This window comes from Bufo gargarizans, chromosome 2, assembly GCF_014858855.1.
Source record: "Bufo gargarizans isolate SCDJY-AF-19 chromosome 2, ASM1485885v1, whole genome shotgun sequence".
NCBI classification, from domain to species: domain Eukaryota; kingdom Metazoa; phylum Chordata; class Amphibia; order Anura; family Bufonidae; genus Bufo; species Bufo gargarizans.
This window is the reverse complement of record NC_058081.1, coordinates 69,976,550-70,000,667: the sequence shown is the minus strand read 5'-3', so window position 1 is coordinate 70,000,667 and position 24,118 is coordinate 69,976,550. Positions and strand designations below refer to the sequence as shown.

Genomic DNA, 24,118 nt, shown 5'->3' with positions numbered 1-24,118 from the left:
ACGATTTATACAGGAAAATCATGACGATTAACAAGGTTGCCCAAACTTTCGCATCCCACTGTATATCTTCAGAGTGTGGGCTTCAGACAAGACTTTACATAAAGGCAACCCCCTCCCTCTCTCCGGTTTTGACGATCGTTTCTAACAGACTGTAACCTTGTACATTAACTGCCCAGTCATAGCTATCATCCAGCCATGTCTCAGTTATTCCCACTATGTCCTAGTCCTCCTCACACATCACTAGTTCCAGTTCACCAGTTTTATTAGTCAGGCTTCTGGCATTAGTATACATACATTTGAGAGGTTTATGTATATTTTTTTACCATACACCTTTCCTTCTGAACTGTTCTAGTCCCTCCTTCCATTCCTCCCCCAGTCCTACTACCTTGCCCCCGGTCTCTATCTGCACTATCTTCCCCTCCTATAATGTAATTTCCCTCCCCCCCAGTCCCTAGTTTAAACACTCCTCCAACCTTCTAGCCATCTTCTTCCCCAACACAGCTGCCCCTTACCCATTTAGGCGCAGCCCATCACTACGATAGAGCCTGTAGCTGATAGAGAAGTCGGCCCGGTTCTCCAGGAACCCAAAACCCTCCTTCCTACACCAGTTCTTGAGCCACTTGTTAATCTCCCTAATCTCCCGCTGCCTTTCTTGTGTGGCCCGTGGTACAGGTAGTATTTTGGAAAATACTACCTTTGAGGTCCTTGCCCTAAGCTTTTGACCTAAATCCCTGAAATCATTTTTAAGGGCTCTCCACCTACCCCTAACTTTGTCATTGGTTCCAATATGGACCATGACCGATGGATCTTCTCCAGCCCCTCCCAGTAACTAAAGTAATAACTGGAAAGATTATCAAAATTAGGGTTATTCACTTTATGAAAAAGACGACTGAGGGGAGATCTAATAACTATGTATAAATATATCAGGGGTCAGTACAGAGATCTCTACTATTATCTATTTATAAAGAAGGTTTGTACACAAACATAGAAGAGGATTCTTTACGGTAAGAGCAATGAGACTATGGAATTCTCTACCTGAGGAGGTGGAGATGGAGAATTTACTACAAGAGTTCAAGAGGGGCCTGGATGTATTTCTGGAGTGTAATAATATTACAGGTTATAGTTACTAGAGAGGGGTCATTGATCCAGGGAGTTATTCTGATTGCCTTATTGGAGTTGGGAAGGATTTTTTTCCCCTAAAGTGAGAAAAATTGGCTTTTAGTTTTTTTTTTGCCTTCCTCTGGATCAACTTGCAGGATAACAGGCTGAACTGGGTGTACAGATGTCCTTTTCAGCCTTATAAACTATGTTATAATGATATTTCCACGTATTTGAAAACCATAGCTTTGTGGTAAAACCACCTGTTGACTTAGGGTTCAACTGCAACGCAGCAGCAGTGGCACAGTACCCGAATAGTATAGAGTAGGGTATTTGGATTTAGCCTTAAAAAGGAATTCCAGTTTATTACTTCTGATGGGCCATCCATATCTGATTAGAGGGGGTCTGAAACCTCTGCTTATCAGTAGAGTAGCTCCAGTGCTGGAAGACAGCGGTAGAACTACATAGCTCCATCCACTACAAAATTGATGGTCGCTGTATATTTCCAGTGCCAACTTCTGACAACAGGGGTACCCCAAAACAACTGATCGGCGAAGGTGCTGGGTTTTGGACCCCTGCCAACCAGATATTGATGGTACATCAGTAGTACAATCCAGGAATAACCCTAAAATAAGGATTATGGGGACTTTTATTTTTTGTTTCTATAAATATTTGGGTTTTTCAAGATCGGATTTAAAGGGATTATCCAACCCGATGTTGTTCTTGGTCATAAATTCAGAATCAAACGTAAGATATCAGCGCTGCAAGGCACCAGTGCTAACCACTGAGCCACCGGGCTGCCCAACTAGTTGAGTTGACTTTTCATGTACCAACAGTAGAGGGTGGCATTTGTCAGGAAAAAGATCTCTGAGGGGGAGAAGAGAAGGGTGAAGATTAGAAATGGAGAACATTAAGGAGCTCCACCAAAGAGTGGAAATAAGGACATAGCTAGAGGGGGTGCAAAGTTAGCAGTCACACCGCTGCCGATTGAGTTCTAAAGACCTCTCTGCCACATAAGACACCAGTATTACTAAGGCTACATTGACATGTGTCATGCGACATCTAGGGTACAACTACACTTCAACACATGTGTTGCACAATGTTCATGTCACACAACATATTTTGTAATACTAATATATGATGTTGCCCTGCAATATGAGACATGTTGCGACGCGACAGTCACTAAAAAATCCATCTTGGATTGATGTCGTGTTGCAGTCGCAACATATCTAGCATTACAAAATCTGTTGCGCGACATTGGCTCGACAAAATGTTGCATAACACAAGTCGTCTTGTAGATGTAGCCTAATGGCACACAATTGCTTTTGTACTAATGCCCAGGAGCTTTGTTTTACCTCTTGGTGAAAAGAGCTTTGACTGAGGCCTGCCATATTTGATCACCGTGATCAGAACCCACTAGTTTAGTCAGGACTGGCTCACCATTTAGTGTGTATAGTGGTTCCCCGACTCTCCACCCGTCGTAGACAGGAGAAATATTTCAAAATCCATGCCACCTTAAAGGGGAATTCCAGGACTGTATCCCTTTTAAAGTAAGCCCTCTAGCATATCATAAACAACAATACTCACCTGCTTCCTGCTGCTGTGTTCTGGCGCTCTGGCTCTGTTTGGCTATCTTCCACTACCCAGCTTCTTTACTTCCGAATGGGGTAGAACGGGCTCACATATGGTGATGCAGTCAATGGCATTTAGACCATTTAGTATGCCTAAAACAGGAAATTATAAATGAGATGGGCCTGTGTCACCGCCAGATCTCTGAGAAGTTCTGATAGACGTTCTTCAGTACCTCCTGCATGATGTTCTTTTGTTTTGGTTTCGCTTTGACATCTGTTCTCCCTCTCCCAGCTGTCATCTATTAGCAGTGATTGCCTCCCTTTATATCCCCTCCCATACTGCCTCACTTTGCAGTTTATACTACTTCCTGGATTGTGCTCAGTGCTATAAGTTTGCTACTGATGGTTTCTCAGATAAGTCTATCCCTTTATTTGTGTTTTCCTGTTGGCTTGATTCTAGGTAACCCTGACTCCCTCCGTATTTAGTGAAGGGAGCCGGTGGTCGCGTCCCCTCACTATTATAGGGTTTTCAGGTGTCACTCAGTCTAGGTACGTGGACATGCAACTTTCTATCACAGAGATCTTTGCATAGGCTGAGCAGTCAGGGAGAGCTATAGGGCTTTAATACGGCTCACCCTTTTGTTCCTTAGTTTGGGATCAAGTCAGTCGGATCTTTATTTGTTACTTTTTGTTTTCTGCAACAATCCGTGACATTATAAACCGCCAAAACTGTCTTAAGCATGGATCCGCTTTCAGCCTTGACGGACCGCATGTGGGCTCTTTCACTGGAGGTCGCAGAGCTCTGTAAAACTGTGTTTCAGTTTCAGGTGACCGGTTCTGCTTGCGTTCATGGAGTTTGTTCTGAGCCTAAGATCTCGCTTCCGGATACCTTCTCTGGGGGTAGTGAGAATTTTGTTCGTTTTAGAGAGGCTTGCAAACTCAATTTTCGCCTACTTCCCCATTCCTCTGGTGAGGAGGAGCAGAGGGTGGGGATCATTATATCACTGCTCAGGGATAACACTCAGTCTTGGGCCTTTTCGCTGCCGGTGGGGGCACGGCCCCTCCAATCAGTGGATGAAATTTCTGTAGCTCTGGGTCAGATATATGATGATCCGGATCGTATTGCTCTGGCTGAAACTAAACTGCATCTTTTATGCCAGGGTAAACAGTCCGCAGATATATACTGTTGAGAATTTCGGAGATGGGCAGCTGATACTGGTTGGAATGATGCTGCACTCCGAAGTCCATTTTGCCATGGTCTTTCAGAGGGATTGAAAGATGCATTTGCCTTTCATGAGAGACCTACCTCCTTGCAGTCTGCCATGTCTTTGGCTGTTCGTATTGACAGGCGTCTTAGAGAGAGAGGAGAGATCACTCCTTCTTGTCATACTCAGTCCAAGGACAGTGGGACGGTCTCATTCAGTGCGCAAGGGTCTCAGTCTCTCTCAATCCCCCCTCAGCAGGAACCCATGGGTTTGCTTGCCTCTAACAACAGAGGATTCAGCTCTCAGAGGAGGGTTTGTTTCTGTTGTGGAGGTATAAATCATTTGGCAAATGTTTGTCCCTTTAGGAGTTTCAGGGAATTTTTTGAGAGTAATAAAGAAGCAAAAATAAAAAAGTCCTCTAAAAAACGTTCCATCTGTTACAATTGGCAAGGTTGATGCGGAAATTGAAGGTTTTTCGTTTGCTTGTAGTTCCCGTTTTTATTGTTTGTGAGATTTTTGTAGATAGTGGAGCAGCTGTCAATCTCATTGACAATCAATTTGCTATAGCACACGGTTTCCAGGTATGCACTTTGGGAAAGAACATACCTGTTTTTGCTATTGATTCCGCTCTACTTTCTCAAAAATCGTTAAAGAGCATAGTTCACAATATCCGTTTGACTGTGGGTGATGCTCATCTTGAGGATGTGTCATGTTTTGTCCTAAGCGGGTTACCTACTCCTCTAGTGTTGGGGCTACCCTGGCTTACTAAACATAACCCCACCATTGATTGGCAAGCGAGGCAAATAAATGGTTGGAGTGACTTTTGCAGAGAGAATTGCCTCTCAACGTCTGCTGCCTAAATCTTGTTTATACAATCTCTCCCAAACTGAAAGGGTCGCTATGCGTACTTATATCTCTGAGAGCCTGAGAAAAGGACACATACGACCCTCGAAGTCACCTGTTGCCGCTGGGTTTTTTTTTGTTAAGAAAAAAGATGGTTCTTTAAGACCATGTTTGGATTTCAGGGAGCTGAACAGTATCACAATTCGTGACCCTTATCCGCTTCCTCTGATCCCGACCTGTTTAACCAGATTGTTGGGACGAAAGTTTTTTCCAAGTTGGATTTAAGAGGGGCATACAACCTGGTCAGGATCAGAGAAGGGGACGAATGGAAGACGGCCTTCAATACCCCTGAGGGCCATTTTGAGAATTTGGTTATGCCTTTTGGTTTGATGAATGCTCCAGCCGTCTTCCAACATTTTGTGAACAGCATTTTTTATCATTTAATGGGGAAATTTGTACTAGTGTATCTAGATGACATTTAGATTTTTTTCTCCTGATTTCAAAACTCATAGGGACCACCTACGTAAGGTCTTGCTCATTCTGCGGGAGAATAAATTGTACGCTAAACTGGAAAAATGTGTGTTTGCGGTTCTAGAAATTCAATTTCTGGGTTTTCTCCTGTCCGCTTCTGGTTTTTGCATGGACCCCGAGAAGGTCCGCGCTGTGCTTGATTGGGAGCGTCCTGAGAATCAGAAGACGCTGATGCGCTTTTTGGGTTTTGCCAAATATTACAGGAAGTTCATTTTAAATTATTGTTAAGCCACTTACTGATATGACTAGAAAGGGGGTAGATTTTTCCTCCTGGTCGGCAAAGGCGCGTAAGGCCTTTTCTAGTATCAAAGAGAGTTTTGCTTCCGCTCCCATCGTGGTACAAACTGATGTCTCTCTGCCCTTCATTGTTGAGGTGGACGCTTCTGAGGTGGGTGTGGGTGCGGTCTTGTCTCAGGGTCCCTCTCCTGCCAAATGGCGTCCGTGTGCCTTTTTCTCGAAGAAACTCTCCTCCGCAGAGAGGAATTACGAAGTGGGAGATAGTGAGTTGTTGGCCATCAAGCTAGCTTATGAGGAATGGCGCCATTGGCTAGAAGGAGCCAGACCATAAGAATCTGGCCTACTTGGAGTCAGCCAAGCGTCTGAACCCGAGACAGGCCAGATGGTCTTTGTTCTTTTCAAGGTGCCCTGTCACGTTGTTTTCCGGGAGGGGGGAACTTTGAAGACCCGGGTCCCATTTTGGCTGAAGGGGTGGTGGTCTCTAATCTGAATTGGAGGCAGAGGTTTAGGCAGCCCAGGCAGAGGCTCCTGATCTTTATCCTCCTTGGAGGTTGTTTGTGCCTCTCGCTTTACGACACAAGGTTTTTAAGGAGCACCACGATACTGTCCTTGCTGGGCACCCGGGGGGTAGAGCCACAGTGGATCTCATTGCTCGGAGATTCTGGTGGCCGGCGCTTCGTAAGTTGGTTGAGGGTCTTGTGGCAGCCTGCGAGACCTGCGCTCGTGCCAAAGTCCCTCATTCACGGCCATCAGGTCCTCTCCTCCCATTACCCATTCCTTCTCGTCCTTGGACACATCTGTCCATGGACTTCATTACGGACCTGCCTCTTTCCTCTGGGAAGACTGTAATTCTGGTGGTGGTGGACCGTTTTAGCAAAATGGCGCATTTCATTCCTTTTCCTGGGTTGCCCAATGCTAAAACGCTGGCGCAGGCATTTATTGATCACATTGTCAAATTGCATGGTATTCCTTCAGACATAGTCTCTGATAGGGGCACGCAGTTTATTTCCAAATTCTGGAAGGCTTTCTGTTCTCACTTGGGGGTTCAGTTGTCATTCTCTTCTGCTTTCCACCTGCAGTCGAATGGCCAGACAGAGCGCGTCAATCAGAATCTGGAGACATATCTGCGCTGTTTTGTGGCAGAGAATCAGGAGGATTGGTGTTCTTTTTTGTCCCTTGCTGAGTTTGCTTTAAATAACCGTCGTCAGGAGTCCTCTGATAAGTCACCATTTTTTGGTGCATATGGGTTTCATCCGCAGTTTGGGACATTCTCTGGAGAGGGGTCTTTTGGTTTACCTGATGAGGAGAGATTCTCCTCGTCTTTGTCATCTATTTGGCAAAAGATTCAGGATAAGAGGCGTGTGCCTGGTCCGGACCTGAATGTTGGTGATCTGGTGTGGTTGTCTACTAAGAATATCAAATTGAAGGTTCCCTCCTGGAAGTTGGGTCCTAAGTTTATTGGGCCTTACAAAATCTTGTCCGTCATCAATCCCGTTGCCTACCGTCTTTATCTTCCTCAGACTTGGAGGATCCATAATTTTTTTCACAAGTCCCTATTAAAACCTTATGTCCAACCCACTGTACCCTCCTCTTTGCCTCAGATTGTGGTTGATGGTAATCTTGAATTTCTGGTCTCTAGGATTGTGGACTCATATTATCCGCGGTTCTCTTCAGTACCTTGTTCATTGGGAGGGTTATGGTCCTGAGGAGAGGATGTGGGTTCCAGTGGCGGACATTAAGGCCACTTGTCTTATCAGGGCGTTCCATAGGTCCCATCCTGAGAAGGTGGGCTCTGAGTGTCTGGAGTCCACTCATAGAAGGAGGGGTATTGTCACCGCCAGATCTCTGAGAAGTTCTGATAGACGTTCTTCAGTACCTCCTGCATGATGTTCTTTTGTTTTGGTTTCGCTTTGACATCTCTTCTCCCTCTCCCAGCTGTCATCTATTAGCAGTGATTGCCTCTCTTTATATCCCCTCCCATACCGCCTCACTTTGCAGTTTATACTACTTCCTGGATTGTGCTCAGTGCTAGAAGTTTGCTACTGCTTGTTTCTCAGATAAGTCTATCCCTTTATTTGTGTTTTCCTGTTGGCTTGATTCTAGTTGACCCTGACTCGCTCCGTATTTAGTGCAGGGAGCCGGTGGTCGCGTCCCCTCACAATTATAGGGTTTTCAGGTATCACTCAGTCTAGGTACGTGGACATGCAACTTTCTATCACAGAGATCTTTGCATGGGCTGAGCAGTCAGGGAGAGCTATAGGGCTTCAATAGGGCTCACCCTTTTGTTCCTTAGTTTGGGATCAAGTCAGTCGGATCTTTATTTGTTACTTCTTGTTTTCTGCAACACAATCCGTGACAGCTTGCTGGACCATCCCCTTCCTCACCCACATCACGCCCACTTATCTAGACCTGGCATGAGCGGGGAAAAGTCTCAGATTGCAGCATAACTAATCGTTGCACTGCATTCTGCGCCAGAGATACACCTAATATAGGCATATTTCTGGATAATAAATGAACCCCCAAATGTTTAGCAAATCCACAAGAAATCTGTGACAAGGTACATTCTGAATATACCCTTGCTGATATCATCATCATCACATAACAGTGTAACAGAAGACAACAGGTTTAATGTCAATAAAACAAAGTATGATAAAAAAACAGCAGTTTATTAAATATAATTATATCTACATAACAGTCATGGCAACTGATACACAGCATGTAAGTGACTACTAATGGCTTTACATAAAAATCTATACCAGATACCAGCATCTTCTCCTTTCAGTCCTCTGACCACCTTCATGGCGGTGGTGACAATCAGAAATATGAAAATTCATAACTAGATATTGCAAAATGTATACTGTTTGGCAAGTTAAATGTTGGGAGATGTAGTGCAGCGGTGGCATCAGTTTTATTGTACACCTTGAGTCATACGAGACTTGGCCAATTTTCTGGAAATATAAATGAGAAAAGAGTAAAGGTCCCTCTACACTGGCCGAGAATCCAAAAGATAATCACTAACAAGTGAATCATTGTTTGCCAGCAGCAGATTGTGATGACACAGCATGATCTGCTGCCGGCAAACAATGATTTTTAAACGTGCTGATAGATTCCATTTGCCCGATAAATGAGCGTTTGGGGTAATCGGCAGAAGTATTACACTGCCAGATCATCGGTAATGAGAGTTCATTCAAACGCTTGTTAGCGATCATCTGCACAATTATCTACGCCTCTAAGGCTACTTTCACACTAGCGTTTTTGCTGCAAAAACGCTTTTGTTACTGATGATACAACCATCTGCATCCGTTATGAACGGATCCGGTTGTATTATCTTTAACATACCCAAGACAGATCCGTCATGAACTCCATTGAAAGTCAATGGTGGATGAATCCGTTTTCTATTGTATCGGATTGTGTCAGAAATGCTGTGGTTTGCTCTCCGGTATGACAACGGAACGGAATGCATTTTGGAGCATTCCGTTCTGTTCAATTACGTTTTGTCCACATTGACAATGAATGGGGACAAAACGGAAGCATTTTTTCCGGTATTGAGACCCTATGACGGATCTCAATACCAGAAAATATTAATACTAGTGTGAAAGTAGCCTAACATATGCTATACTCTGGAGGAGATCTGTGCATATAAATGCAGCTCGCTCTTCCACCAGGGAGCAGCAGATTGTCAGGAAGGAACGCTTCTCTGTCATATATGTAAAGGGACCTTTAGGGTGATGGGCAGCAGCTGTGCGGTATTCAGTTGCCTGTTGTACTGCCAACCCTGAGGTTGGTTGGTTGCCTGAGCAAGAAAGAAGAAAATTTATCCACATGGTGTCAAGAAAAATGAATCATTCCTGTGGTTCTGCCGGCTGAAGACTGGTTTCCACTAATGGTATTGTGTGGATTCAGACTTTACTGCTGTCAAGAAAAATGTAGACATGGTTAGAGTTTATATACTTGCTGGGAAAATATCAGAATAAGATATTGCAGTGTCCCACTCAGTGATGGTCGTGGGCACTTCAAACTTTTGTATTTGCTTATCAAAATGTATTGCTGTATATTCCTGTAATTCCTATTAACAGGCTGTTAGTGTGTCATTACATCCATTCGCCCCTAGGTGGTGCTGGCATCACTTATATATATAGCTGGGGTATGCTAATAGGAAGTATGAATTCAGTAGAGAAGTTGAGGAAGTTAGTGTAGGAGCACAACAGGCCTAGTCCACCATGTAGCTGCCATATTAGCCCCTTGGCTGTGGCCAGGCTAAGGGAGCACACAGATCAAGAACAATGTTGTTGCAGCACAGCACAGACCAGTTAGTCTACGTCTGAATATAGAGAAAGTCTAGTGGAGGTTGGAGCTAAATTAGCCAATGTACTTCACAAGCACCAGTGACCAGGAGGAACCTAAAAGTACCTGGACACAGCCAGATGATTAAAGGGGTATTCCCATCTCAGAAAATGGTCGCATATCGCTAGGATTTTGCTCAGTGCTAGAAGTTTGCTACTGCTTGTTTCTCAGATAAGTCTATCCCTTTATTTGTGTTTTCCTGTTGGCTTGATTCTAGGTGACCCTGACTCGCTCCGTATTTAGTGCAGGGAGCCGGTGGTCGCGTCCCCTCACTATTATAGGGTTTTCAGGTGTCACTTAGTCTAGTTACGTGGACATGCAACTTTCTATCACAGAGATCTTTGCATGGGCTGAGCAGTCAGGGAGAGCTATAGGGAGAGCTGCTCATATAGGGAGAGCTGCTGTCACGGCTGAGGATGGGGAAAACCCTCAGCCGTGTGATGCCATGAGATGTTAGTCGCTGCTCGGCCAGGACAACAGAATAAGGGAGCAGGTCACCTCCTAACGCATCCCTAATCCAACCCTAACTCCTAGCTGCATGAGCCGACCTTGAAGGTAGGAGGGCCCATGCTCAGGACCCTCGGATCCCTACTCACCCTCCACCGATCCCTGAACTAGGAGCTGGGTAGACCACCTGTTCCTCCTGGATGCGGAGAAACAGGAGTCTAAAACTGGCCGAGCTGCAATGGGATGTCACTATAAAAAGACTATGGATATGGCAGGAGAGTGAAAGACTTCCACGTCTACCTTCCACAGACACACTGACTGGATCCCTAAACACAAGTGCTGGCTGTCCACACACAAACATAAAAGGCCACAGCACACATAAACACACAGGGACCCAGAACCATAGCTGCAATAATAACAGACACCACATACACATAAACTTAACATGACATAAACATATAGAATCACAATTTATGACCACAAGGGTGGCCCTCACTGGCAGATGGTATATGGGACCAGGAGAGTTCCTCCAGCTTACTACAAGGCTGGAGTACCCCCCAGACATCAGGTCTTAACTGAGGCTTTATAGCCCATGTAGTCACACCCACAATCAGACACACCCAGTGCACACACACACTAGGAAGGAAGTTACCCCTTCCAACACCAGGGAAGGGAAGACATCAACTTAAAGGAGAAGTGCATACAACTTAAACCCTGTACACACCAGACAGGGAATGTGCACACATATAAAGGCAGGTTGCCAGGTGCAACCGCATATACATTGCAGCAAGCTGCCCAGCATAAGCTCAGGCTGCCAAACTGCAAAACAACCACATGTTGCCAGCGGCAACCACAAGTGAGGCAACATACTAGCGGCCCTCATCTGTGGCTGAACAACAACACCAGACCGCAGGCAAAAGCCTGCGGACACAGGAGTCACGACCATGACTATGGTCGTGACAGCTGCCCATAGAAATGCGCAGCGCCCTCCGTTCATTTCCCGGCTCCGTTCTCATTGTAGGGGCGGGCACTACTAATGGCTTTACATAAAAATCTATACCAGATACCAGCATCTTCTCCTTTCAGTCCTCTGACCACCTTCATGGCGGTGGTGACAATCAGAAATATGAAAATTCATAACTAGATATTGCAAAATGTATACTGTTTGGCAAGTTAAATGTTGGGAGATGTAGTGCAGCGGTGGCATCAGTTTTATTGTACACCTTGAGTCATACGAGACTTGGCCAATTTTCTGGAAATATAAATGAGAAAAGAGTAAAGGTCCCTCTACACTGGCCGAGAATCCAAAAGATAATCACTAACAAGTGAATCATTGTTTGCCAGCAGCAGATTGTGATGACACAGCACGATCTGCCGCCGGCAAACAATGATTTTTAAACGTGCTGATAGATTCCATTTGCCCGATAAATGAGCGTTTGGGGTAATCGGCAGAAGTATTACACTGCCAGATCATCGGTAATGAGAGTTCATTCAAACGCTTGTTAGCGATCATCTGCACAATTATCTACGCCTCTAAGGCTACTTTCACACTAGCGTTTTTGCTGCAAAAACGCTTTTGTTACTGATGATACAACCATCTGCATCCGTTATGAACGGATCCGGTTGTATTATCTTTAACATACCCAAGACAGATCCGTCATGAACTCCATTGAAAGTCAATGGTGGATGAATCCGTTTTCTAATGTATCGGATTGTGTCAGAAATGCTGTGGTTTGCTCTCCGGTATGAGAACGGAACGGAATGCATTTTGGAGCATTCCGTTCTGTTCAATTACAAGTGCTGGCTGTCCACACACAAACATAAAAGGCCACAGCACACATAAACACACAGGGACCCAGAACCATAGCTGCAATAATAACAGACACCACATACACATAAACTTAACATGACATAAACATATAGAATCACAATTTATGACCACAAGGGTGGCCCTCACTGGCAGATGGTATATGGGACCAGGAGAGTTCCTCCAGCTTACTACAAGGCTGGAGTACCCCCCAGACATCAGGTCTTAACTGAGGCTTTATAGCCCATGTAGTCACACCCACAATCAGACACACCCAGTGCACACACACACTAGGAAGGAAGTTACCCCTTCCAACACCAGGGAAGGGAAGACATCAACTTAAAGGAGAAGTGCATACAACTTAAACCCTGTACACACCAGACAGGGAATGTGCACACATATAAAGGCAGGTTGCCAGGTGCAACCGCATATACATTGCAGCAAGCTGCCCAGCATAAGCTCAGGCTGCCAAACTGCAAAACAACCACATGTTGCCAGCGGCAACCACAAGTGAGGCAACATACTAGCGGCCCTCATCTGTGGCTGAACAACAACACCAGACCGCAGGCAAAAGCCTGCGGACACAGGAGTCACGACCATGACTATGGTCGTGACAGCTGCCCATAGAAATGCGCAGCGCCCTCCGTTCATTTCCCGGCTCCGTACTCATTGTAGGGGCGGGCACCTATCAGACAATGGGGGCATATCCTAGCGAAAACCCCTTTAATGTGCAAAATGATCCTTTACCACATGCCTCTATGGACATAGTGGACCATAATTCTTCAGTGAGCATCCTTTCCAAAGAATGGAGAAGACTGATGCCTGCCATTAGGGAGACCGCCCTGTGGATTGCTACTGACCAGTAAGAAGTTTATTATATCCAGAGTGCTATAATGTGGACCTAGTCTAGGCAGATATAGAAAGAAAGGAGAACTCCTCAAATTACAATTACCAAGCCTTTTACAAGGAATACATACAGCTGAACTGATAGTTACATTACTGCTTTATCATATACCATATTTTTTGCTTTATAAGACGCACCCCAGGTTTAAAAGGAGAAAAATAAGAAAAAAATATTTTTCATCAGACCTCATATCAGGTCCTCAGATCAGAGCCCCATAAATATCAGGACATCAGATCAGACCCCCTTATCAGGACATCACATCAGCGCTTCATGTCATAACCCCATCAGACCTAATATCAGCCCATAGTGAGACCCCCATCAGACCTCAGATCAGATAAAAAAAAAAAAAAAAACATCTCTTACCTGTCCTGCGCCGTGGCTCCTCTCCAACTCCAGAAGAAGTTGCGCTCCCCTGTCTTCCCAGTCGACACTGCTCTGTCACCTTACTTGCGTTTATTTACCAAAGTAGCAGTAGCTACAAAATTCTGTTTGTGGCCGTGTACTTAACCCCTTAACGACCTGCGCCGTACATGTACAGCGCAACTGGACGTGACTAAACGCCCAGCGCCGTACATGTACGGCACGCTGATCGGTCGGATGCAGGAGCTGCGCCCGTCTGATCCGCGGCAGGGGTCCGGCAGTCACTAATAGCTGGACCCCTGCTGTATGCACAGGCATCGGTGAAAACACAGATGCTGGCGCATTAACCCTTGATGTGCTGCTGTCAGCGCTGACTGCGGCACATGCGTTGTCCTTGCAGAGATCGGAGCTGCCATTAGGTCTCCGAGTTGCTGTGACGGGGACCCGATGGGGACCTGATGGCAGGGAAGGCTGCCCCAGCCACTTCCAAATGTCAGTCCCATGTAATTAACATCACTCCACCTCACTGTCCCATGTAAGTAACTTCCCTCCCTTCAGCCCTAACATACAGTCCCAGTTAAATAAGTATAACTCCCAACATTGCTCTGCCTCTCACACTGAGTAATCTTCACTTACCTCTCCTCATGTAGCAGATCTCACCTCAGCCTCATCTCTTCACTGTTGAGCCGTCCTCTCCTGCACTGGTCACATGATGGTGACATCATCCCAGGTCCTTTTCAGCTACTGCATTTAGAACTGATCAGATGACCTGTGAGGTCATCACAGGTCCTTCAGCTGTTGCAGTGCATTAGATTCAATTGTATTGCCGTCCTGAGGAAGGCAACACGGTTATATTTAACAGGCAGGCAGGACATTCGGGCCTGGGACAAAACATCAGGGGCCCAGGCTCCGAATGTTTTGACCTAGCAACGCCCCTGGTTAAGGTAGTGTTATTACCTCAGCAAAATTAGAAAAGGTGGATAACTGCCAATGAGTATAAGCCAAACAAGGCGGTGATGATAGTGGATATAGTGTGAAAATAACATATCTCCTACTCTACACCGCAACACACTGCTCTCCCATACATAACATATAGCTATATCAGTTAAATAATACCAATGTCTCAGTATGGTTTTAAAATCACATATGGCTTTAGGCAAAAAATATACATCTTTAATGATCTAGAAATAAAAGCTATGTTTTACTTTAAGTACACGGCCACAAACAGAATTTTGTAGCTACTGCTATTTTGTGTAAATAAATGTGATTATTTTCTGGGCCACAAGGGTCATTTATAAGGGTAGGTCATAGTGCGCGACTACGTCCGACTCCTGACGCTTTACGCAGTCAGGACAGTGCAGCGCCGGCAACAGGAAGCGCCGGCACCTGAAGCATACAAGTGAGCGCTTCCATAATGGAAGCGTTCACTAGTATTCACTTTATAAGATGCACAGCCATTTCCCCCCCCACACTTTTGGGGGGGGGAAAGTGTGTCTTATAAAGTGGAAAATACGGTAAATGAGCTGTACTGACTACCTGAAGAAAAGTGCTCTATGTAAAAGTTCAACTGTTTTACAACAACTGACTCCTCATCTTTTTTTCCACCACCAATCTTTGCACCTAACGGTGCTAGCGTCACGAACAACTGGGGTCCCAGCCTCAAAAGCACCCTAAACACCTATACCATCAAGGGCACCTCAACTACCATCTGGCTGGTGATCCCTGTACTAGAGGTTGCCCCGGAGGATTTAGTGCTGTCTTCCTTTTCACTGCACGCTGGCGCAAGGAGACTCTGATATCGTGAGTACAAACAACTACTACCCCCATCTGCCCACCGTGCCCTTACGTGTCGCCCCTGGTCCGGTTCACTGCATATAAAATTGGCGTAATAAACAGGATACAAAAATCTGCTGTATGCAGACTATAATGGGGACGGGGGCGGAGCTCCGGCGCAGCACGGCAGTGCCTGGCGAAAGCCGCCTGACTAAAAAGTCAGACATGCAGGACTTTTAGCCCGGCGGCTTTCGCCGTGCACCGCCGTGCTGCGTCGGAGGTCCGCCACGTCCCCATTATAGTCAATGGGGACGGAGCGGCGGTCCGGTGATACGGCAAAACAGTGGAAGGACGGATCCGACAGGGAGACCAGCCTGCCGGATCTGTCCTGCCGCAAGTGTGAAAGTACCCTTATGTGAATAGGACACCAATCCTTTGTGCCTTATGAGAATAAGCCCTACTTGCTTAATTGAGAGACTTTGCATGTTACATGACTTTATTTTGCTGGAGAATTGTTTAAATAGCTTGAAACTACACAGGGATACTATACAAGACCCCTGCTATCAAATTGCATTGTTAAAAGTGAGAAAGACGTACATTTGTGTGTCAACAACACTGTTTGCAGTCAGTGAATGGACTCTCATATTGTACTTAAAATGGCCACCTGAAGACTTCAGAATATCCTTGCTGCACCATCCCTAAGAGAAACGCCCTCTCTAGAGCGGGAAAAGTAAGGGCAATCCCTTTACACAAAATAACTGATTAATATTGTGCCTTAGTGACGCTGCTGCAGTGTTCAGGAGATGGCGCCTCCCCTATGCGAAACGGGCCTAGGGGGTGGTCCCCGTGTGAGAAGAGCGTGACGTACGTGCGCACGCAAGAAACCTTGCGAGACTACGTGAGTACGCTAGAGAGGAAAAAGAGAGGCAGTGTGGCGGAACAACACGTGCGCCCAGCACCGGAGGTGTCTGAAGAACTGCTCCCTACCACAGCTAAAGCTACAAATCCCCCGATTGCCAAGCAGGAGGATATGGCTTTGCAGGACCGCATCCACGAACTGTGAGACCGCCACTGGAGAGAGAGGAGTGGATCCTTCGCCCAGGCCTCTCCTTGCCGCTTCAGGTCAGCCACCAGTAGCGCCCAGATATGTTACTGCACAATCCGAAAGATCCGGAGAAGATTCCTCGGTATTAGGCTATCCACCACTGCTGCAGTCGCTAGAGAGCACGCCATGGCAGCCTTGCCAGAAGAGATATGGGCCCGACTCATGCGGTCCCACGCGTGCAAAAAATATAATGAGGGTCTAACCCGCAAACTAAAGGAGGAACCCCTGGAGTCTTTCCCAGCTCCAGTATGCAGGCTGGGTCGGGTTCTCTCCTTTTGCAAGCAAAGAGGCTTCGGGTTTATCAGGGACTTGAAAACAGGCCGGGATTATTATGTTAACCGCAGGTCTGTAAAAAGGAAAGATCTCCCCAGCTGGCTCCATAGCCTCTATGCTAATGAGGTAATCGAATTCACCCCTGCTGAGGGCACTTGTGGACCCTATGCCACGTGCTTCGTACGGCCTATGCCGAAGTCAGAGTCCTGGGAGCCTACCAGAGACTCGGAGACTGAAGAGGAGGAAGAGTCTGAGAAACCATTAACCTCCGTGAGGCTGACCGCCAAGTATATACCACCCCCCATACCAAGCCAGTGTGAATATGCCAGCGGTGTCGCAGGCACAATTATTCTGTGGCAACCAGCCATTGTCACCAAGGACCCTGAAGACCATCCTAGAACCAAGTCTGTCCAGATGTCAGCAAGCGTGAGATGTCACCAACGTAGAGAGTCAGGAATGTTTGCAACTTGTACTCCAACTGACGATCCAGCGTTGTCAGGAGACCATGGCAGAATCTCCTGTACCAGCACCAGAGGGAACCATGCCTGCGGGAGGTTCTCGCTAGAGTTGAGCGAACACCTGGATGTTCGGGTTCGAGAAGTTCGGCCGAACATCCCGGAAATGTTCGGGTTCGGGATCCGAACCCGATCCGAACTTCGTCCCGAACCCGAACCCCATTGAAGTCAATGGGGACCCGAACTTTTCGGCACTAAAACGGCTGTAAAACAGCCCAGGAAAGGGCTAGAGGGCTGCAAAAGGCAGCAACATGTAGGTAAATCCCCTGCAAACAAATGTGGATAGGGAAATTAATTAAAATAAAAATTAAATAAATAAAAATTAACCAAAATCAATTGGAGAGAGGTTCCATAGCAGAGAATCTGGCTTCCCGTCACCCACCACTGGAACAGTCCATTCTCAGATATTTAGGCCCCGGCACCCAGGCAGAGGAGAGAGGTCCCGTAACAGAGAATCTGTCTTCATGTCAGCAGAGAATTAGTCTGCATGTCATAGCAGAGAATGAGGCTTCACGTCAGCCACCACTGCAACAGTCCATTGGCATATATTTAGGCCTAGCACACAGGCAGAGGAGAGAGGTCCCGTAACAGAGAATCTGGCTTCATGTCAGCAGAGAATCAGTCTGCATGTCATAGCAGAGAATGAGGCTTCACGTCAGCCACCACTGCAACAGTCCATTGGCATATATTTAGGCCCAGCACACACACAGGCAGAGGAGAGAGGTCCCGTAACAGAGAATCTGTCTTCATGTCAGCAGAGAATTAGTCTGCATGTCATAGCAGAGAATGAGGCTTCACGTCACCCACCACTGCAACAGTCCATTGGCATATATTTAGGCCTAGCACACAGGCAGAGCAGAGAGGTCCCGTAACAGACAATCTGGCTTCATGACAGCAGAGAATCAGTCTGCATGTCATAGCAGAGAATGAGGCTTCACGTCACCCACCACTGCAACAGTCCATTGGCATATATTTAGGCCTAGCACACAGGCAGAGGAGAGAGGTCCCGTAACAGAGAATCTGTCTTCATGTCAGCAGAGAATCAGTCTGCATGTCATAGCAGAGAATGAGGCTTCACGTCAGCCACCACTGCAACAGTCCATTGGCATATATTTAGGCCCAGCACCCAGGCAGAGGAGGGAGGTCCCGTAACAGAGAATCTGTCTTCATGTCAGCAGAGAATTAGTCTGCATGTCATAGCAGAGAATGAGGCTTCACGTCAGCCACCACTGCAACAGTCCATTGGCATATATTTAGGCCCAGCACACACACAGGCAGAGGAGAGAGGTCCCGTAACAGAGAATCTGGCTTCATGTCAGCAGAGAATCAGTCTGCATGTCATAGCAGAGAATGAGGCTTCACGTCAGCCACCACTGCAACAGTCCATTGGCATATATTTAGGCCCAGCACACACACAGGCAGAGGAGAGAGGTCCCGTAACAGAGAATCTGGCTTCATGTCAGCAGAGAATCAGTCTGCATGTCATAGCAGAGAATGAGGCTTCACGTCAGCCACCACTGCAACAGTCCATTGGCATATATTTAGGCCCAGCACACACACAGGCAGAGGAGAGAGGTCCCGTAACAGAGAATCTGGCTTCATGTCAGCAGAGAATCAGTCTGCATGTCATAGCAGAGAATGAGGCTTCACGTCAGCCACCACTGCAACAGTCCATTGGCATATATTTAGGCCCAGCACACACACAGGCAGAGGAGAGAGGTCCCGTAACAGAGAATCTGTCTTCATGTCAGCAGAGAATTAGTCTGCATGTCATAGCAGAGAATGAGGCTTCACGTCACCCACCACTGCAACAGTCCATTGGCATATATTTAGGCCTAGCACACAGGCAGAGCAGAGAGGTCCCGTAACAGACAATCTGGCTTCATGACAGCAGAGAATCAGTCTGCATGTCATAGCAGAGAATGAGGCTTCACGTCACCCACCACTGCAACAGTCCATTGGCATATATTTAGGCCTAGCACACAGGCAGAGCAGAGAGGTCCCGTAACAGACAATCTGGCTTCATGTCAGCAGAGAATCAGTCTGCATGTCATAGCAGAGAATGAGGCTTCACGTCACCCACCACTGCAACAGTCCATTGGCATATATTTAGGCCTAGCACACAGGCAGAGCAGAGAGGTCCCGTAACAGACAATCTGGCTTCATGACAGCAGAGAATCAGTCTGCATGTCATAGCAGAGAATGAGGCTTCACGTCACCCACCACTGCAACAGTCCATTGGCATATATTTAGGCCTAGCACACAGGCAGAGCAGAGAGGTCCCGTAACAGACAATCTGGCTTCATGACAGCAGAGAATCAGTCTGCATGTCATAGCAGAGAATGAGGCTTCACGTCACCCACCACTGCAACAGTCCATTGGCATATATTTAGGCCTAGCACACAGGCAGAGCAGAGAGGTCCCGTAACAGACAATCTGGCTTCATGTCAGCAGAGAATCAGTCTGCATGTCATAGCAGAGAATGAGGCTTCACGTCACCCACCACTGCAACAGTCCATTGGCATATATTTAGGCCTAGCACACAGGCAGAGCAGAGAGGTCCCGTAACAGACGATCTGGCTTCATGTCAGCAGAGAATCAGTCTGCATGTCATAGCAGAGAATCAGGCTTCACGTCAGCCACCACTGCAACAGTCCATTGTCATAAATTTAGGCCCAGCACCCAGGCAGAGGAGAGAGGTCCCGTAACAGACAATCTGGCTTCATGTCAGCAGAGAATTAGTCTGCATGTCATAGCAGAGAATCAGGCTTCATGTCAGCCACCACTGCAACAGTCCATTGGCATATATTTAGGCCTAGCACACAGGCAGAGGAGAGGTTCATTCAACTTTGGGTAGCATCGCAATATAATGGTAAAATGAAAATAAAAATAGGATTGAATGAGGAAGTGCCCTGGAGTCCAATAATATATGGTTATGGGGAGGTAGTTAATGTCTAATCTGGACAAGGGACGGACAGGTCCTGTGTGATCCATGCCTGGTTCATTTTTATGAACGTCAGCTTGTCCACATTGGCTGTAGACAGGCGGCTGCGTTTGTCTGTAATGACGCCCCCTGCCGTGCTGAATACACGTTCAGACAAAACGCTGGCTGCCGGGCAGGCCAGCACCTCCAAGGCATAAAAGGCTAGCTCTGGCCACGTGGACAATTTAGAGACCCAGAAGTTGAATGGGGCCGAACCATCAGTCAGTACGTGGAGGGGTGTGCACACGTACTGTTCCACCATGTTAGTGAAATGTTGCCTCCTGCTAACACGTTGCGTATCAGGTGGTGGTGCAGTTAGCTGTGGCGTGTTGACAAAAGTTTTCCACATCTCTGCCATGCTAACCCTGCCCTCAGAGGAGCTGGCCGTGACACAGCTGCCTTGGCGACCTCTTGCTCCTCCTCTGCCTTGGCCTTGGGCTTCCACTTGTTCCCCTGTGACATTTGGGAATGCTCTCAGTAGCGCGTCTACCAACGTGCGCTTGTACTCGCGCATCTTCCTATCACGCTCCAGTGCAGGAAGTAAGGTGGGCACATTGTCTTTGTAGCGTGGATCCAGCAGGGTGGCAACCCAGTAGTCCGCACAGGTTAAAATGTGGGCAACTCTGCTGTCGTTGCGCAGGCACTGCAGCATGTAGTCGCTCATGTGTGCCAGGCTGCCCAGGGGTAAGGACAAGCTGTCCTCTGTGGGAGGCGTATCGTCATCGTCCTGCCTTTCCCCCCAGCCACGCACCAGTGATGGACCCGAGCTGCGTTGGGTGCCACCCCGCTGTGACCATGCTTCATCCTCATCCTCCTCCACCTCCTCCTCATCCTCGTCCTCCTCGTCCTCCAGTAGTGGGCCCTGGCTGGCCACATTTGTACCTGGCCTCTGCTGTTGCAAAAAACCTCCCTCTGAGTCACTTCGAAGAGACTGGCCTGAAAGTGCTAAAAATGACCCCTCTTCCTCATCCTCCTCCTCCTCCTCCTGGGCCACCTCCTGTTCCATCATCGCCCTAAGTGTTTTCTCAAGGAGACATAGAAGTGGTATTGTAACGCTGATAACGGTGTCATCGCCACTGGCCATGTTGGTGGAGTACTCGAAACAGCGCAACAGGGCACACAGGTCTCGCATGGAGGCCCAGTCATTGGTGGTGAAGTGGTGCTGTTCTGTAGTGCGACTGACCCGTGCGTGCTGCAGCTGAAACTCCACTATGGCCTGCTGCTGCTCGCACAGTCTGTCCAGCATGTGCAAGGTGGAGTTCCACCTGGTGGGCACGTCGCATATGAGGCGGTGAGCGGGAAGGCCGAAGTTACGCTGTAGCGCAGACAGGCGAGCAGCGGCAGGATGTGAACGCCGGAAGCGCGAACAGACGGCCCGCACTTTATGCAGCAGCTCTGACATGTCGGGGTAGTTGTGAATGAACTTCTGCACCACCAAATTCAGCACATGCGCCAAGCAAGGGATGTGCGTCAAATTGGCTAGTCCCAGAGCTGCAACGAGATTTCGCCCATTATCACACACCACCAGGCCGGGCTTGAGGCTCACCGGCAGCAACCACTCGTCGGTCTGTTGTTCAATACCCCGCCACAACTCCTGTGCGGTGTGGGGCCTGTCCCCCAAACATATGAGTTTCAGAATGGCCTGCTGACGTTTACCCCGGGCTGTGCTGAAGTTGGTGGTGAAGGTGTGTGGCTGACTGGATGAGCAGGTGGAAGAAGAGGAGGAGGAAGCCGAGAAGGAGGAGGTGGCAACAGGAGGCAAAGAATGTTGCCCTGCGATCCTTGGCGGCGGCAGGACGTGCGCCAAACAGCTCTCCGCCTGGGGCCCAGCTGCCACTACATTTACCCAGTGTGCAGTTAGGGAGATATAGCGTCCCTGGCCGTGCTTACTGGTCCACGTATCTGTGGTTAGGTGGACCTTGCTACAGATGGCGTTGCGCAGTGCACACTTGATTTTATCGGATACTTGGTTGTGCAGGGAAGGCACGGCTCTCTTGGAGAAGTAGTGCCGGCTGGGAACAACATACTGTGGGACAGCAAGCGACATGAGCTGTTTGAAGCTGTCTGTGTCCACCAGCCTAAATGACAGCATTTCATAGGCCAGTAGTTTAGAAATGCTGGCATTCAGGGCCAGGGATCGAGGGTGGCTAGGTGGGAATTTACGCTTTCTATCAAATGTTTGTGAGATGGAGAGCTGAACGCTGGCGTGTGACATGGTTGAGACGCTTGGTGACGGAGGTGGTGGTGGTGGTGTTGGTGGTACATCCCCTGTTTGCTGGGCGGCAGGTGCCAACGTTCCTCCAGAGGCGGAGGAAGAGGCCGAGGCGGCAGCAGCAGAATAGGCCGAGGCGGCAGCAGCAGAAGAGGTAGCAGGGGGAGCCTGAGTGACTTCCTTGGTTTTAAGGTGTTTACTCCACTGCAGTTCATGCTTTGCATGCAGGTGCCTGGTCATGCAGGTTGTGCTCAGGTTCAGAACGTTAATGCCTCGCTTCAGGCTCTGATGGCACAGCGTGCAAACCACTCGGGTCTTGTCGTCAGCACATTGTTTGAAGAAGTGCCATGCCAGGGAACTCCTTGAAGCTGCCTTTGGGGTGCTCGGTCCCAGATGGCGGCGGTCAGTAGCAGGCGGAGTCTCTTGGCGGCGGGTGTTCTGCTTTTGCCCACTGCTCCCTCTTTTGCTACGCTGTTGGCTCGGTCTCACCACTGCCTCTTCCTCCGAACTGTGAAAGTCAGTGGCACGACCTTCATTCCATGTGGGGTCTAGGACCTCATCGTCCCCTGCATCGTCTTCCACCCAGTCTTGATCCCTGACCTCCTGTTCAGTCTGCACACTGCAGAAAGACGCAGCAGTTGGCACCTGTGTTTCGTCATCATCAGAGACATGCTGAGGTGGTATTCCCATGTCCTCATCATCAGGAAACATAAGTGGTTGTGCGTCAGTGCATTCTATGTCTTTCACCGCTGGGGAAGGGCTAGGTGGATGCCCTTGGGAAACCCTGCCAGCGGAGTCTTCAAACAGCATAAGAGACTGCTGCATAACTTGAGGCTGAGACAGTTTCCCTGGTATGCATGGGGGTGATGTGACAGACTGATGGGGTTGGTTTTCAGGCGCCATCTGTGCGCTTTCTGCAGAAGACTGGGTGGGAGATAATGTGAACGTGCTGGATCCACTGTCGGCCACCCAATTGACTAATGCCTGTACCTGCTCAGGCCTTACCATCCTTAGAACGGCATTGGGCCCCACCATATATCGCTGTAAATTCTGGCGGCTACTGGGACCTGAGGTAGTTGGTACACTAGGACGTGTGGATGTGGCAGAACGGCCACGTCCTCTCCCAGCACCAGAGGGTCCACTAACACCACCACGACCATGTCCACGTCCGCGTCCCTTACTAGATGTTTTTCTCATTGTTATGGTTCACCACAACAACAAATATATTATTTGGCCCAATGTATTGTATTCAAATTCAGCGGGATATAAATTTGAGGCCTAGTATTTAGGCGCTGGGTGACCGGTATGGATTTAGTGACAGAATTAGACTTGGAAATGCACAGAAGCGTGTGTGTGAAGTTATTCTGAATGACCCAATGTGCACCTTGAATATTATATACCCTTTTTGGGATAGATTTCAAATAGCTCTGATATAGCAGGAACCACTAAATTATGAAATTGCTAAATTGGGAATTGTACTTCAACCCAGAACAAAAAATGTGCTTTGACGGGCACTAAATAACTTTCCCAGCTACAACAGTACAGCGGTAACGAGAGATTTAGAGGGATTTAAATTTGAGGCCTAGTATTTAGGCGCTGGGTGACAGGTATGGGTTTAGTGACAGAATTAGACTTGGAAATACACAGTAGCGGGTGTGTGTGAAGTTATTCTGAATGACCCAATGTGCACCTTCAATATTATATACCCTTTTTGGGATAGATTTCAAATAGCTCTGATATAGCAGGAACCACTAAATTATGAAATTGCTAAATTGGGAATTGTACTTCAACCCAGAACAAAAAATGTGCTTTGACGGACACTAAATATCTTGCCCAGCAACAACAGTACAGCGGTGGGTAACGAGAGATTTAGAGGGATTTAAATTTGAGGCCTAGTATTTAGGCGCTGG

At 47.6% G+C, this 24,118-nt stretch overlaps 1 long non-coding RNA gene across 1 annotated transcript in view; it reads right to left on the bottom strand.

Annotated features, from left to right (window-relative positions):
* Positions 1–8,995: 8,995 nt before the first annotated feature.
* The window catches only part of LOC122929455, a 32,817-nt gene continuing 17,694 nt past the window's right edge, over positions 8,996–24,118 (bottom strand). Inside the window, exon 3 of the long non-coding RNA XR_006387973.1 lies at positions 8,996–9,397. This is a non-coding gene — a long non-coding RNA (uncharacterized LOC122929455). The remainder of the gene's footprint in view (positions 9,398–24,118) is intronic.